Source organism: Bombus huntii, chromosome 4 (assembly GCF_024542735.1).
Source record: "Bombus huntii isolate Logan2020A chromosome 4, iyBomHunt1.1, whole genome shotgun sequence".
Classification (NCBI taxonomy): Eukaryota; Metazoa; Arthropoda; class Insecta; order Hymenoptera; family Apidae; genus Bombus; species Bombus huntii.
In genome coordinates, this window is record NC_066241.1 from 19,270,452 (window position 1) to 19,285,075 (window position 14,624).

At 40.0% G+C, this 14,624-nt stretch overlaps 1 protein-coding gene and 1 long non-coding RNA gene across 3 annotated transcripts in view; one reads left to right on the forward strand and one right to left on the reverse strand.

The window, feature by feature from the left end:
- Window positions 1-14,624, reverse strand: part of LOC126864951 (hormone receptor 4-like) — a 148,640-nt gene that overhangs the window by 113,360 nt on the left and 20,656 nt on the right. The window lies entirely within an intron of this gene.
- On the forward strand, window positions 2,000-4,206 carry LOC126864952 (uncharacterized). Its single transcript, XR_007689393.1, has 2 exons — window positions 2,000-3,030; window positions 3,495-4,206. It is a non-coding gene; the product is annotated as an uncharacterized LOC126864952 (long non-coding RNA).

The window sequence follows — 14,624 nt, forward strand, 5'->3', positions numbered from 1 at the left end:
TCGGGAAACCGGCGAACGAATCCACGAATTGGCCTGCGTGAGATACGACTTGGAACCATTCCGTACCCGAGAGTCAAGAGCCAATCCCACTATCTTACGGTCGCTTTGTAACCGATCGATCGTCTCTCTCGCCCCTCGCGTCTTAAATCTCTCATCTTTTTTTCCTTCTTTCTCTCAGTCCTATCTCTCTCTCCTCTTCCCTTAGACACCGCTAGACAAGCATGCTTCTCCGTGGCGACCACGCGATTGCGCATGCACACCGCACTAGCGTCAGATTAAATTCGAAACGGTCTGTAAAGCGTTACCGAGACACGTTGTGTTTTGTATAGTTTGGAATACGTGTAGCGCAGAGTACGCCATGGGGTCAACGACCCGTCTACGCTGTGGAACGCACGTACACCGACATACGGACTCGTGTGCACATTGGCACACACCCATGCCGATCCGTGTACGTATACACGGTGAGCCAATATCGCCATGCACCTCCACCAGATGGAGCTGAATCTCTCTCCCTCCCCACTGCTTCTGCGCTAGCTATCTCTGTTGCAGTCACGGTTTGTGGCGCGGTTCTCTCGCTTTGCTCTACGCAAGAATCTAGCCTAGACCGCGTAGTGTGGCGTAGACCATAGAGTGCATGGAAGAAACGATAGACTGGCAAGTACAATATTCGTAACGAATTCTCAAATGGCGATAAGACACGCAACACGTGCACACGTGTGCATCACGATGCAAGTCGTATACATTATCTGTTGTCCATATGTTTCTATGCAGACTTTTCTCAGTTACTAGTGGACCATTTTTGGGCTTTGGGGCGACCACAGCTTTTTCGGGTTTCAGGGATGATATCATTTTTAAGTGAAAATACTATGAGGTGCACACGTCATCTTGCTGTGAGATGATCAGAGTTTCCTTTCGCTCGATAAAAACTATTTGGAATCCCAAGTCTGTCAAATGGCGTCATCGGTCTGGGGTGCAGTTAAAGAGCTTTTGAATAGATTTCGTTGTGGCATATAACTCTATTACGGACGACGAAATTAAATTAGTTTATAAATACGTACGGCAAATCGATACTTATTAAAACATCTGTAGAAGGTTGTACATTATTTCCTCGGCGTGGAGATATATTCTAAGCTATGTACAGAGAATTCAAGGTAGAACCACGATGCTGCCTTGGGAGGTATGCATTGCACTGTCTGCATATAGCTGGAACTGCGAGACACCTTTGATCTTGCCAAAAAACCGACAATCGGCTCACCCTGAGACAGCCTCGCTGGTTTATCTCGCATTGTCGGTATCGTAGTTTCAGAATTTTGGTGTGATATTGCCAAAATGTTTGCAAAATTTTATTAAAAACCTTGGTCATACTACCTCAATGAAGCTTTCTACACAGCAAACACAAAAAGTATATTTACATGAAAAAACTGACGTTACGCACAACGGAATAAACCAATTCGCAATACGGTAACGTACGACGCACATTTAAAATGCGCAAAAAAGTATGTGATGCGAGAGAATCGCTAGATGTTGTGATGCATTGATTGCATTGATTGCATCGCGGATGTATAAAGAACAATAATTATATTGGTGGTTACGAAATACATACTTCTGAAGATCGTGGCAGGCTGATAAAGAGTCACTATGTATTGTATAAAACCCCCTCAAACGGGCTTCCCCTTTTAGCCCTGACAAAAATTATTGGAGTCAAGCGGCTACACAATCGGGCAATTATAAGCATTATTCGAATTGTGCTGCCCTAACCTGACACGGAAACGATTCTTGCATTAACTGGTAAGATCTGGTACATAATATATAATAGTATCAAATATGGAACAATCAAATGCAAAACAAAAGATAACGAACTTGGTTAATTCATTTTCTATCGAATATACGATGACCGTTTAAAACATAATGCGTGTCCCACGACGAACTAACGAATATTACGTGGTATGCGTTCAGGTTGACAAGAAATGCTTGACGATGATGCATGATCGGTAACGCAATAAATTATTTTTATTGGACATACGATAACACTGATAAAGGGAGATCGGGTAATTCATTCCTTTTTATTGTTACTTGATATAAAATAGCTCTGCTTCAGGATTATACATACGTATATATATATTGAGAATTATACATTAGCAGCTTCGCAATGTAACTTTTTACTGTACGCCTACTCTTTGGCATATCTCGACAGTGTCATTATAGATTCGTGTAAGAAACAACCCTTTTGAGCAAACGTCAATGACACGATGAAACGCCATTCCTGTCTACAACTCATTAGAGTGTAAGATTTGCTCTTGTATCGTTACAGTCCAGGTCCTTGACCTGTCCCAGTCCACCTCGTTGCCTGCCGCGTCCGTCAACACACTCCCTATATATACACGAATTGGCTGGTTCAATCGCCTGTTTCTTTCCCTTGATTCACGTCGATTGATAATATTCAAGAATCAGTTTGGCTATCCAATAGCAACGGTAATTTTCGTTGAAAAGTGATAATCAAGAAAAAAATTCAATTGACACTCGCGAAACCACGTTGCAGCGACGTTACACCGCCTGCACAGCCAAAAAGCGACGAGAATCACCGGAGATGGCCGAACGGCTGTCAGTTGTCGGCGAAAGCCGGCGCACAGCGCACGTGCGAGTAAAACAGTGACAGATAGACGGAAAACGAGGAGGCTAAAGAGAGAACGAGTGAACAAGAAGGTTAGAAACGTGGCGTGCGCAAGTGGGAACGAGAACGAGGTAGGGCGGTGTAGGAAGAGGGGGGTCTGAGAATCGACTGGACGTCGCGTCGTCGTGCACATTCGTCGCGTTTTCACGGTCAGGCTTTATCGATCGTAGAAGGAGGGCGAAGGAGCGGAAGGAAAGGAGTTTCGGAGTGCATCGAAAGGCCGTTGAACCCGGCCTTTCGGTAGTCGCGGCGTCCATAATGCAACGATTGTTGTACCCACCCGCTCCAGCAGCTGCCGAACTCGTAACGCTCTTTTAACGAGTGCACCAAACCTGACCAAGTGAAATATTTCTGTCTACGTAAGTTAAGAGCCAACTATCATTTCTCTTTTTTTATTTTTTTTTTTGCCGTTTGTACCGTAGACACGTTGCGTTTTGTTGGCGTAGGTCCGAAATGTCGTGTTCCTTGCTTCCCAGGAACGAAGACTACCGCGTGTTTCGTAACTGACAGGCACAAAGTGAACGTGAAACGTCATCGTGTCACAAGCGTTCCGGTCATTTTCACGCTGGCAACGTGTTTACATGGCGCGAAACTCGAGTCACCCTGACCGCTATTACGAGAAACCTTTCGCGACGATCCTTGTCCGCCGGGGAGAGAAGTATTCGCGTTCCGTTTTATATTTTCACTGGCCGAAATGTTTGTGGGCGCTAAAAATAGTCATAGCCGGAATGGTGAAACAAGTGTACACCGACTCCGCTTACGAAGGACCCAGACACGTCACTAGTATTATTATTATTATTATTATTATTATTATTATTATTAGGAATCCGGTTTCGACTTGTTCACGCCCTTCGTGGTTTTTCCATGTATCCCTAGAGAGAGCGAAAGGGAGACGAAGCACGGGGTGGTAGAAAGAAGGAACGCGAGAGAGGCGGTGTACCATATACACACTATACACTATATACATGGCTACGAGCGACAGAGTAAAACGAGTGAGAAAGAGAGACAGAGATAGAGCGAGAAGTCGAGAGAGGCGACGCATGTGCGAGCAACAACGATGTATTTCGGTGCAGCGCTCCATACACCGCGTGGAGGTCAATGCCCGTCCTTACTCCGGCCCAAGGAAGGAGCGGGAGGTTACGGTAGAAGGGATAGAGGGGCTAGAGGTCGGAGAAGGGAGACACAGGGAGCAAGCACTGAGCGGAAAAAATGAACAAACATTCAGAAAGACCAGAAAAGGGATGCATGGAGTGCTCGTGCACTACTCCTCTCTACCCTTTCTTTGCTTCGTGTTAACTTTCATTAATTGACGAGCTAAAATTTATGCTTGATTTGGACGGTCCCGTTTTAAAACGACGTCGCCCTTTCTCCATTTAGTGTTCGCGTTCAGAAAACAAGTACGATTTAACGTTTGTTATTTACGATTCCTTAAAATATAATCACTAAGTAGATTATTCGTTATTTAGGCAATATATTATATAAGCAATATTCGTTATTTCTATCTTTCGAATATTATTGATCATTTTGTGCAATCACTCGTAGCTTGTGTTTCGTATTTTTCTTTCATTTTCTCCTTGGAACTTCTCCTTTTAAATAAATAAAATTTTCCTACATTTTCCTATCTGTTCCGAATTGCTTCCATGAAAATTATCTCGTTTCATATGAGACAACACGCCTGTTTCGACTTATTTACAACCAAGGTTTGCCTCGATTCATCTTGAACGCACTTCGATAATGATAATATTTATTTAAAAAGCTAACGGTATGTTTAGCAGGCGCGCTACTAATTTCATGTAAACGCGTTTCCGCGTCCCGGCGCTTATCTAGCCGCGTGTCGTTCATTTATTCTCGGTACTGATTATGCAAACTTTTGACACACTGCCAATCGGCCGCGATGATTCACTGGCCACCAAAATTGATCCCATCGAGTCGGAATTCTGTTCGATGCACGCTGCAATTTACGCGGTAGACCTACTCCGTTTTACTAAACTGTTCTACTGTAAACTACTGTTCACAACAATTCCAGTTTAGTATTTCCACAGTTATCTTGAACCGTAACATTATGAATTATGATTTCTTTATCAGGTACTTAATTTTAGGTACTTATTTTTACTTATTCTTCGATACAGACCATTTGTCGCCAAGGGAAGTAAAAGGATCCTGAATTTTTACTTAATTACCGCAACCCAGCAGAGAATTTCAGGGATTCCGATATTTCAGTATCTCCAATTATCGGCAAACTTAGGAAAGTATAATGTACATCATTAAATGAATTTATATTAGATTAATTTTTATAGCATGATATATGTAAATATGTAACATGATACATAATATAATACATACAATACAAAAAATTAGTCGCGTCCTAATGACAATAGGAAATTGGTAATTAACCTCGTGCAACAAATTTTTATTTTACAGCATTTAACTTCAGTATAAAGCACCGAGACTCAAGTTAAAATTCAGACTAAACTATGCCATGGATATAACCTATCTTTGTTAAATTGCAGCTATGTATAATCTGTGTCACGAATATGGCTCATTGTTAGCGTTGTAAGGTAAGAGATTAACAAGAGGTTGTCGAAAAAGTTTGAAATATTCGATCGATCATTCTGGAAACGATTTTTGTACTATGGCGAAACGTAGTAACTTCTTGCGAGAACGCTCGATCCTTATACCAAGGAGAACGAGGAACACGTAGCAGACTGGCTGCCCGTGCAACATTGATGAGACATTACGACCGATGTCGGTGGGCCGGGATATATGATTGCAGACACACCAAATGTATGTACTCTTACATCGAGTGTAATCGTACATGTGGTGCACTTGTGCGACGTTCCTTGATTTACGAGTGCCAAGACACTTGAATATTGGGGCATACGTTGCCTCTACTGGAGTTCTGTATAAAGTAATTGTGATATTAATGTAGATAATCGTTTAACGATCATTGTTACTTTCTGTATATTATTTGTTTAAGTTTATTATTTGTGATGAATTCGGTATATTACCTATTCGTTTTACCTACTTGTATTAACAAAAACTCAGAAGACAAAATATATTTAACACATCATTGGAAGTCTTAAACGGATCTTGCTCAGTCAGAGAATAAGAACTTCTCTTCTGAAAAATGATTTGTTTATCATAATACTCTGTGTTTAAGTTAAACAAACTTGAATAAAGAAAGAAGAAAGAAGGATTTATTAAAATTATTGAAATTGCTTTAATGCCGTTTTTAGTTATCAGGCATATCCATATAAACTCTTCAAAATACGAAATTATTATTGCATTAGAGAGCTTTCTAGCAGTTTGAGAATTATTTCTCTTTGTCCTGGCATTACGCTCATTTGAATTAATGAAAATATGAATTAAACATGAATGCGAGAAAAAATTTATGAAAGTTTAAACGTGCAAAAATCGATTTAATATTTTAATTCTTCCTTGTTGCTTTTTAATATTATACATAAGAAAATAACTTTTGTTTCATCGTTCGAGGAAAAAAAAGAACTTTTAATTTCACAGTCGGATGATTATCGTTTTCATATTATAAAATGTTACGATATTTTGCGATTTCTCTTTAAAAAAAAAGAAAAGGATACTTTTATTTTATTAAATTTTAAATTACATTCAACTTCCAGAAACTCAATCAATTAAAAAACCTAGCGATTCATTTCCTATTATATGCTAAATAAGATACGTTACCTCTACGAAACAACCGAAATAAGAAAAGGAACGAAGAATCGAAAAAGTTAATTGCTATCGTTATACATTGTGATACTTCAACATTGCGAGAATTAGATTCAAAATCCATGTGTCTATTAAAAAGAAAAACAGGAAGAAAATAGTATAGTGGATCAAAAAGAAATCAGAAACGATCGAATATTATCAGTAATATCAGTTGGGCGTATGAATGGAAATAGAAATGAACATACTTAAGCAGTTACACGTATGACATCACGTACACCTATCGACAGTGCTCTCATTTGTCGTCGCCATTAACCTAGTAACATGGTGAATGACCGTATCGTGCAATCTTTCCTTCGCTTCCTTTCCATTTGTTTGCTACACGCCAGTCACGTTGTCTTCTGAAGTTAGATTCTTTGTAATTACAAACTTCCTCTATCGCGATCACTGTTTCCATTTCCCAGTGGCAATTCGAAGAACGTTTCAAGCACAGAAGCGCTTTGATAATGAACATTATTTTTGCATCGGCTTGTTATTCGAACGTTTTAATACAATGGTGTTAGACGGTAATGTAACTTGTGTCGGGAATGCTATTTTCTGTGTTATTTGTAATTCTGGAATTCGTTAGTTGCTCGCAACATGTTATTAAATGTTGATTGGCGTGTCGAGAGGAGTAAAATTTGCGATGTAAAAAGATTTCATTTTATTGATTCTAGCTTGAAGTTAACATAATATTAAGGTTGGTGGTACCTGGAATCTGAAATAATTGTTCTAACATTCTTATTATAAGTTACTATAACGCCAATTGATTGACAGGTATTATAATAATCTTAAAGCATAACGTAATTAGATCTTTCACAAGTTAGAGGCAGTGGTAAATCAAGATCCTCCATCGTCGATATTCCACGGGAATTACAACTTCCTGCGGTCCGCCGAACGCCGAACATAATAGTTTACTTGGATCGGTCGGTGAATTTCAAAGTTCCTCCTAAAGCCATCGACGAGCATAGTTACACATATTCATAGTCAGGTTACGTTTATCCGGCAAAGCAAATAGAAGATCGATACGATTACACGCAAATGTTTGAGGAATCGGTATCGGACCGTGGTCATAGCTGACAGACGATAAGCTACTAAATAATTCCGTCCACCATCGTGTACACGTGAAAAAATCGCAGAGTTGACCGCATTATTCTATAAATTGTATAAATTGACTTGGTGAATCGATAATAAACTATTATCCATTTTATATTTGCTATTACTAATACCTAATTTTATCCAAATGCATTACGTGTATCTTAATTTAAAAAGAATTCCCTACTGAAGGTAAAGATCATATTTGACGTTATGTTTATAAAAATTTCTTTGTATTAATACGATCCTGAAATAAGAACTATGGCAGGTAATGACTTCTTTGCCATTGAAAATTGACCTTTCAATCTCAAAAGATTATCTATTATTTAGTCACTCTTTGTCACACTTTTAGACAACACTAAAAACTGAAAAATTTTAAAGCCAGTCCATGTTCCGGTTTCTAAAATACGCCTGCGTCTCAGCTATCTGCGACTCTCATCGAAGATTGAGCAAAGTTACTTATGTGGAAAGCCAACTACAAATTCGGAGGAGAAACCAGTCGCTTAAAAAAGAGAAAAGAATTCATACTACGAAGAAGGTTCCTTTCTATATCGTTTCTCTTCTGCCGTTGAGACTATTTTTCGAACTAGTTCCCGGTGGAACCGAGGATTGGGAAGCCTTAGGTGAGAATGAATTATGAAGCCGCACGTACAGAACGAAGAAACATCTGTCCATGGTATCCTCGAATCGTATACACTGTTCCTCGGTGACCACTGTTCGCTTAAGCACACTGCTCTGTGTACTTACATTCTTCATTAGATTTGTCATCGGTCACGAGCTCCTATAGTTGGGCGCGGCATGATTAACGATCCGAGAATTGACTTTGTACTTTCTTCTTATTTACGCACTCGCGCCCATACACACGACCGTGGATGAATAAAACGCTTAGATTTATAATTTACGGCGCAGCTCGTTGCGACCTCTTTTTAACAGTAATAGTTTCTCGTTCTTAACGATTCGATAGCCGATTGATATGTTTCTGCGTAGCAGGTTGAATGGGTTAACCCTCGCATGCCGACGTCCGGGCCATCAAAGATCAGATGCTCGAGAACACTTCGGGTCTTCTTACTATAATAAATACCCCAGGTAATTTCAGCTTTCGACTTACATTAAAAGAATTGTCAGTATCCTCAGTAGCTAATAATATTGCAATAATATTGAAAGTAAATTATATAACTTAGTATAAAAGTGAACACTAAAGATAAACAAACAAGTACACGATAGTACGTGATTCGAAACTTGCAAAAGCATATCCTAGCAAATTATAATCCGTGAAAAGTGGAACTCGTAGAGAACGTTCAATAACCCGGGTCGGAAAGGCAGAGCGTCGGAAGGAGCGTTTAGAAAGCAATTTCCCGGACAAAGAATCGGCGATTATCCGAGAGTAATCGCGACATGCCGGTAGTCGGTTGACACCAGGAAGCGTGCCGCTAAACTCCCCCGGTTGCGGTGCAATTGCAATCATCTCGCTGCCTAGCCACTTTCACTGCTGACCTACTGTTACGACGCGACGTCCTGGCTCGTCGGTGACGTGACACGGCACCTTCTACACTCTACACTCTACACTCTACACGCTACACGCTACACGCTACACTCTACACTCTACACAGTGTCTGCTCGCGCGCGCGCCCGCGCCAGCGCCTAGGCACGAGTATAGACGTACGCGCGGCGCACGCACTCATCCTGTGCGTGCGAGAGCGTATGCAATTGCACACTAAGACCTATTCACGATTTGTCCGCGTGCACGCACAACCGTTAAGCAAAGCGAACCAACAGGAGAGAAGATCACAGTACTTCATTTTACGTAACTGATCTTCTTGACGATTGATGAAATTTGAGAAATTTTGAATAATATCCTAATGAACTAAATATCATTCTATCAGTCTAAATATCATTAGTTTCAGAGTATTATTACCATTTCTATCCACTCACTGTCTGCTCATTATTATATAAAAAAAAGCAAAGTTACACTGATAATGTATTTACTAAAGCAAATCTACATACATGCATACATGTATATAAAGATGAAAATGGAGAGAGTCTGAAAGAGACATCTCGTGGTTTGCTAATCTTCTTTTATACTTTGTCTTCCATGTCACGAATCACGAATGTCATGATCCTCATCGTAGCTGCCAGATCACGAAACATTTTGACGAGGAAGATCGATCCTCTGTTCTGCAATATTCTTTACATAAACATCAGAGACATGATGGGACAAAGATAGAGATCACCGGTAAATAAATCAATGATTTTCAGAAGAATCGGAGGGATAAAAACATAGATTTCTATCCTATTGCGAAGTGTGTAATAATAGTACTTTTCAATTCCAAAATGGCTGAAACCATACTTTCGACATTTGCTGTTTGCAAATCTTTTAATATCAATTCCGTCCTTGATGTTTTCTTCCAGATTGATTAAAAGAGCAATAAAGATTAACCTCGGCCATTAATAAATAACTCTAATAGCCATATTTTTTTAATTTGCCTTAACAATAGAGTTATTTATTATTATTATTGGAGTTATTAATAGAGTTATTTGCCTTAACAATAGGTGTAATATTAGTTTGAAATGTTCGTCAATATCAAATGTCTCATAAAATCTTGTCTCTTAGGACCTTTTTAAATAGAATCTTGACAGGATCGAAGAAAAATTGAGAAAATAAAAATGAAGATACAGAAACGCTCTCCTTGCGGAGAGAGTTATTCGTGAACGATGTATTCGTTCATATGAACTACTTGATACTGCATTCTTGAACATTGGTAGTCCGCTCTGGATCGCATATCCAAACCATGCAAACGCCCCAAGCAATTAGCAGTATCTTCCCGTGGGTTTTTAGGAGAAAGGGAAAGAATAAAATTGCTAATACCGATACAGGGACCTTCGTGGATCTCTTGGGGCTGGACTGTAAAACGTAATCTGTTGGCATTTTAGTGAACAACCAAACTCTTGCTGTTTTTATTACATTGTTATCTTTTACCTGATAAATCTTTTTTTTTGTTCTAGTTTTGCGCTACATGCCCTCGACTAACGTTTTACACACTCGAGCTAGCAGGAAAACGCGGAAGAAGAACGTTGAAGAAGCGGCAGGCCGTTGCCTCGACAGGGCAAGGTGCATGAACCATAGATGGTTACGCAAACCGCAAAGTCGTCATGTATCAGACCATACAGGCAGCTCTCGTTCCTGGTGATACCATGATCGCACGCGCAAAATGCATAACTTATTGTGGGTCCTACGGCGGTGAAAGTTGCCCGAAGTTAACCCGCTAGCAACGATTCATTACGCGTCATGAAAATGCAACAGAACATTTAATATAGCTATCGATGTAACATTGTGTTATCTGCTTCGAACGACGACGTACAATTATCGTCGTGAAAGATCGTGTTGACATTCTTTCTTTCTGTACACCTTGTAAAGATGGCACGTAACGGGTAATGGTCTTCCCTCTGGTAATTTGCTATATAATTATAAAATTAGGTATCTTAAAGCATTAGCTATTTTTCCTTTCTTCTTCCTTATTATTTCGATATTTCGACAAGATTGGAACATGTTACAAATCACTGACATCTGAATTGACTGATCCTTCCGAGCGATTTTTCTTTCTGTGCATGCTGTTCGTAGCATATGCTTACGCACTTCATTTAATTTAGTCCTCCAAGCTCATGTATATATTTTAAGAGTTACCTATCTAAATAACAATGCAAAATACAGTACGGATTCAAAGAAATTTCGTGCCGTATAAAGAAAAGAAGGAGGTCGCGGTGACTGGCAACGTAGTGTCGTTGCACTTCAGAAGCCCTGCAAAGCTTCCAAGCTCGTAAAGCATCGATGGACGCGTGTAATTTGCATCGAGGTTTTGGAATTTTTAGAGCACCTTACGCTTGTTTCAATCGAGGAAGAAAGAGTGACTAGTGATTTTCGTCATGCAAAAACGTTATGGTATCGCAAACATAATCATATATTTTTAAAAGATTAATCTTTTTGAAAGCGCGTGAAAGTAAATATGATACGGGGCGCGAGTGAAAATGTTTAATCGGATACCATCCAATTGGAATAAAATTCATTGTCTAGAAACAGGCAAGCGAAGCTACCCTCTTATCGCCGCTGCGGTAGGACTATTTTTTTTTTTTTTTTTTATTTTTATTTTTAATGGAACAGTCAGCTGACCGCAACAGCGAGGTCTATTGTCAAGTGCCTCTCTCTCTTTCTTTCTCTACCGAGTCTGTTATCCGACAGGAAGGAAAGCGTGGTCGAGATTAAATTCCCTCCATTGGCAAGGTTGTTGCACTACATTCCCGACATTCATAGTCGTTCCATTTAAAGGTTAAGGTTTGCCCAATTTCACGATCAAAGAGAGAGTGAATTAACGCATTCATTGCGTATATCTCGGATCCGAGTCGGACACCAGCTCTGGACAAATTTTATTTGATATACAAATAAAAAGTAACAATTTGAATAAATAATGTTTTTTAGTTTAATCATCAGTTGTAAATAACATAGCAAATAATCTAAAATGCTAAATATAAAAAACGCCTCGATCATTTTTTGAACAACCTGAGGCCTGCTTCGGACGAACGGTTTGCGGCAAATCGGCGTCATTGGAAGAATAGAGAAATAAAGTTTTTCTATTTCACAAAGAAGGGATACATATGTATATGCATGTATTGCTTTGTCCTTCCAACCCGCTGTCGCTGCGACGATTTGTCGCAAACCGCTCGTCTGCATCGGGTCTAATACGCCTCGATTATCGCACAGCGACCGAGCTACATGATTGGCAAACCAACGCCAAGCTTTAACTTCCTCGAAACAATGTTCCAATTATTCTCTCTTCGTTCGCAGGAGGAATCGCCCGGCGCGACACGGCAGCTACCACCGAAGCATAAGAGACGCGGTCCCTTTTTCCTTTCAGGTAGGGTCCGTGAGTTTCAGAGCGAAGAGCCCTGACACTCGGCAGAAAGACGGTAACGTTCGGCTCCTTTTTTAAGCCGGTTGCTTTTTCTCGCCATTTGCTTCGGCTTTTAATAACTCCCACGAGTAAAAACGGCCCCTCCAGTGTGACCGCGTGGATACACGAGGTGGATACGTCTGTATGTATAACCACCGCCACCAGTCAATGACCCTGCTTTTAATGCCGAATACTCATTTGCTCCTCGCATCGAGACGAAGCGCAGCCTGTTACCATTGCGATGCTTGCTGCTCATCGCGCGATTCTTTTCCGTGAATTTTCGTACGTATCAACGTCGTTCGATGTTAAACAGCGATAAACGTCTCCGGGATTTGAGACTACAAGTTATTATGAGTTTTAGAGACGAAAACAATATAACAAAGCAATTTGAATGTTCAATGGATATAAGAATTCTTAACTGTCCGTAAAGCGATAAAGCAAGCAAAATCTATTCGCCACGTTTTCCTAAATCCTGTCACGTGTAAAGTCAGGTCGACGATACATAAACACATGATAAGGTTTATAACATAAATATATAGCATAAATTTACAAACAGGAATAAAAATATGAACAAAATGGAAGTTAACATCAGTGCCCAATATGTTAATAGGTTAATATACCTACCATTGTCATTGTCAAACTTCCCGGTAACCATATTTCACGTGCAATACAATTTCCTAATATTCGCAAAATCATTTCTAACCTCCTAAAGCCTACATCGTTTACCTCCCAACATCAGCCACGATCACCGATGGTCCCTTTATCACCAAGTTGTCCATGAAATGCACGGTGTCGGTTCGTATCGAACGACCCTACGGAAATTTCCCCGATCGGTAGCCACGCAGTTGGCCCGCAGTCGGTTCCTCGACTCGTAAATTCTATTACGTCTCATTCAGGCAGCGCGTGCGTTTCGCGTGCGTCGCCGCGCGTTTTCGCGCGTCGAGATTTCGCCCAGTCTCGAGATGCGCGCACGAATACGCGCGGACCAGAGTTGCATTTCGATGTATTTTTATGCCCGAGTCATCGCTCCCACGGTGTAATTTTATCCGGCGTGAGTGATATGCAACGTTCCGCAGTGCGATCGCGGACACGAGAGAACACGTCGATCGAGGAAGAGACGAAAGTGATGAGCGTAACAGCGATTTCTTCAGGCTCGCGAGTTTATACGAGGATTTAGCGTTTCATCGATGGCAAACGTTTAAGTTGGCTCTAGTAATATGTAGTAGTAGATAATACAATACGGCATGCTAGAACCTACATATATAATTAGTATTGGAATTTTGTTTGCTGTAAAACCTCTCCGTTCTGACATACATTAACCTCTGTACATGGTCCACTATAGCGCTGCAACGGCGACCATGAAGAAGGAACGAAGGTTACTGTATAAATGTATTAACATTTACGTTTATTTAGTTTAATATTTACGCTGTAGCATTTAGTAAAAACTAATGCCAGAAATGACATTATCTTACTCTATTCAACTTTGTTATCTCTATAATGATGCAAAAACATGCACGTAATGCCATTTTGCTCTTGTAGATCACATCAGAAGTTTCCAAAATTACATCCGTATATTTAAGATGTCTACGCCTACACATTCTATAATAAGGAAGAAGGAGATAGAGATAACAAATGCCTTATCACGCTGACTGTCTTTCGTTTGTCAAACGATACGAATATTTATCTGTATTTATGACAGATAACTCTTCGTTGGAGAAAGTGTATCAGGGTCAGTGACCTCGTGGTTATATAAGGTTTGAACGTCACCCGTCTCATTCATCGCATCTTTATTATTAATGAAATATAAATCGATATACGTCAACGTTTGCCGCGTAAATAGACCGACAGCGGCGTGGATTTGAAAAGAAAATAGAAATTTACGAATTACAGAAAGCCTAAGATCGCAGTGCCTGATGCTTCCTCCAAAAGATCAAACGTCTCATAAAGAAAGTGTAACAGATAAAGAAGAAAATCGCAATTAAAAAATTAATTATATGTACAAGACCAACGAGAAAATATTAACGCTCTATGGTAGATATCGCGAATATTAGTTAATTGGACGAGACTAACATTTTTCCTTCTTCTCCAATATCTTCATAACATTAAGGAAAATTGTTATTTAATATTTATTAACGTTTCTGGCTAAGTTCCGGAGACCGAGTTCGAAGAAACGAATCGCAGGTGACAGACTAGTA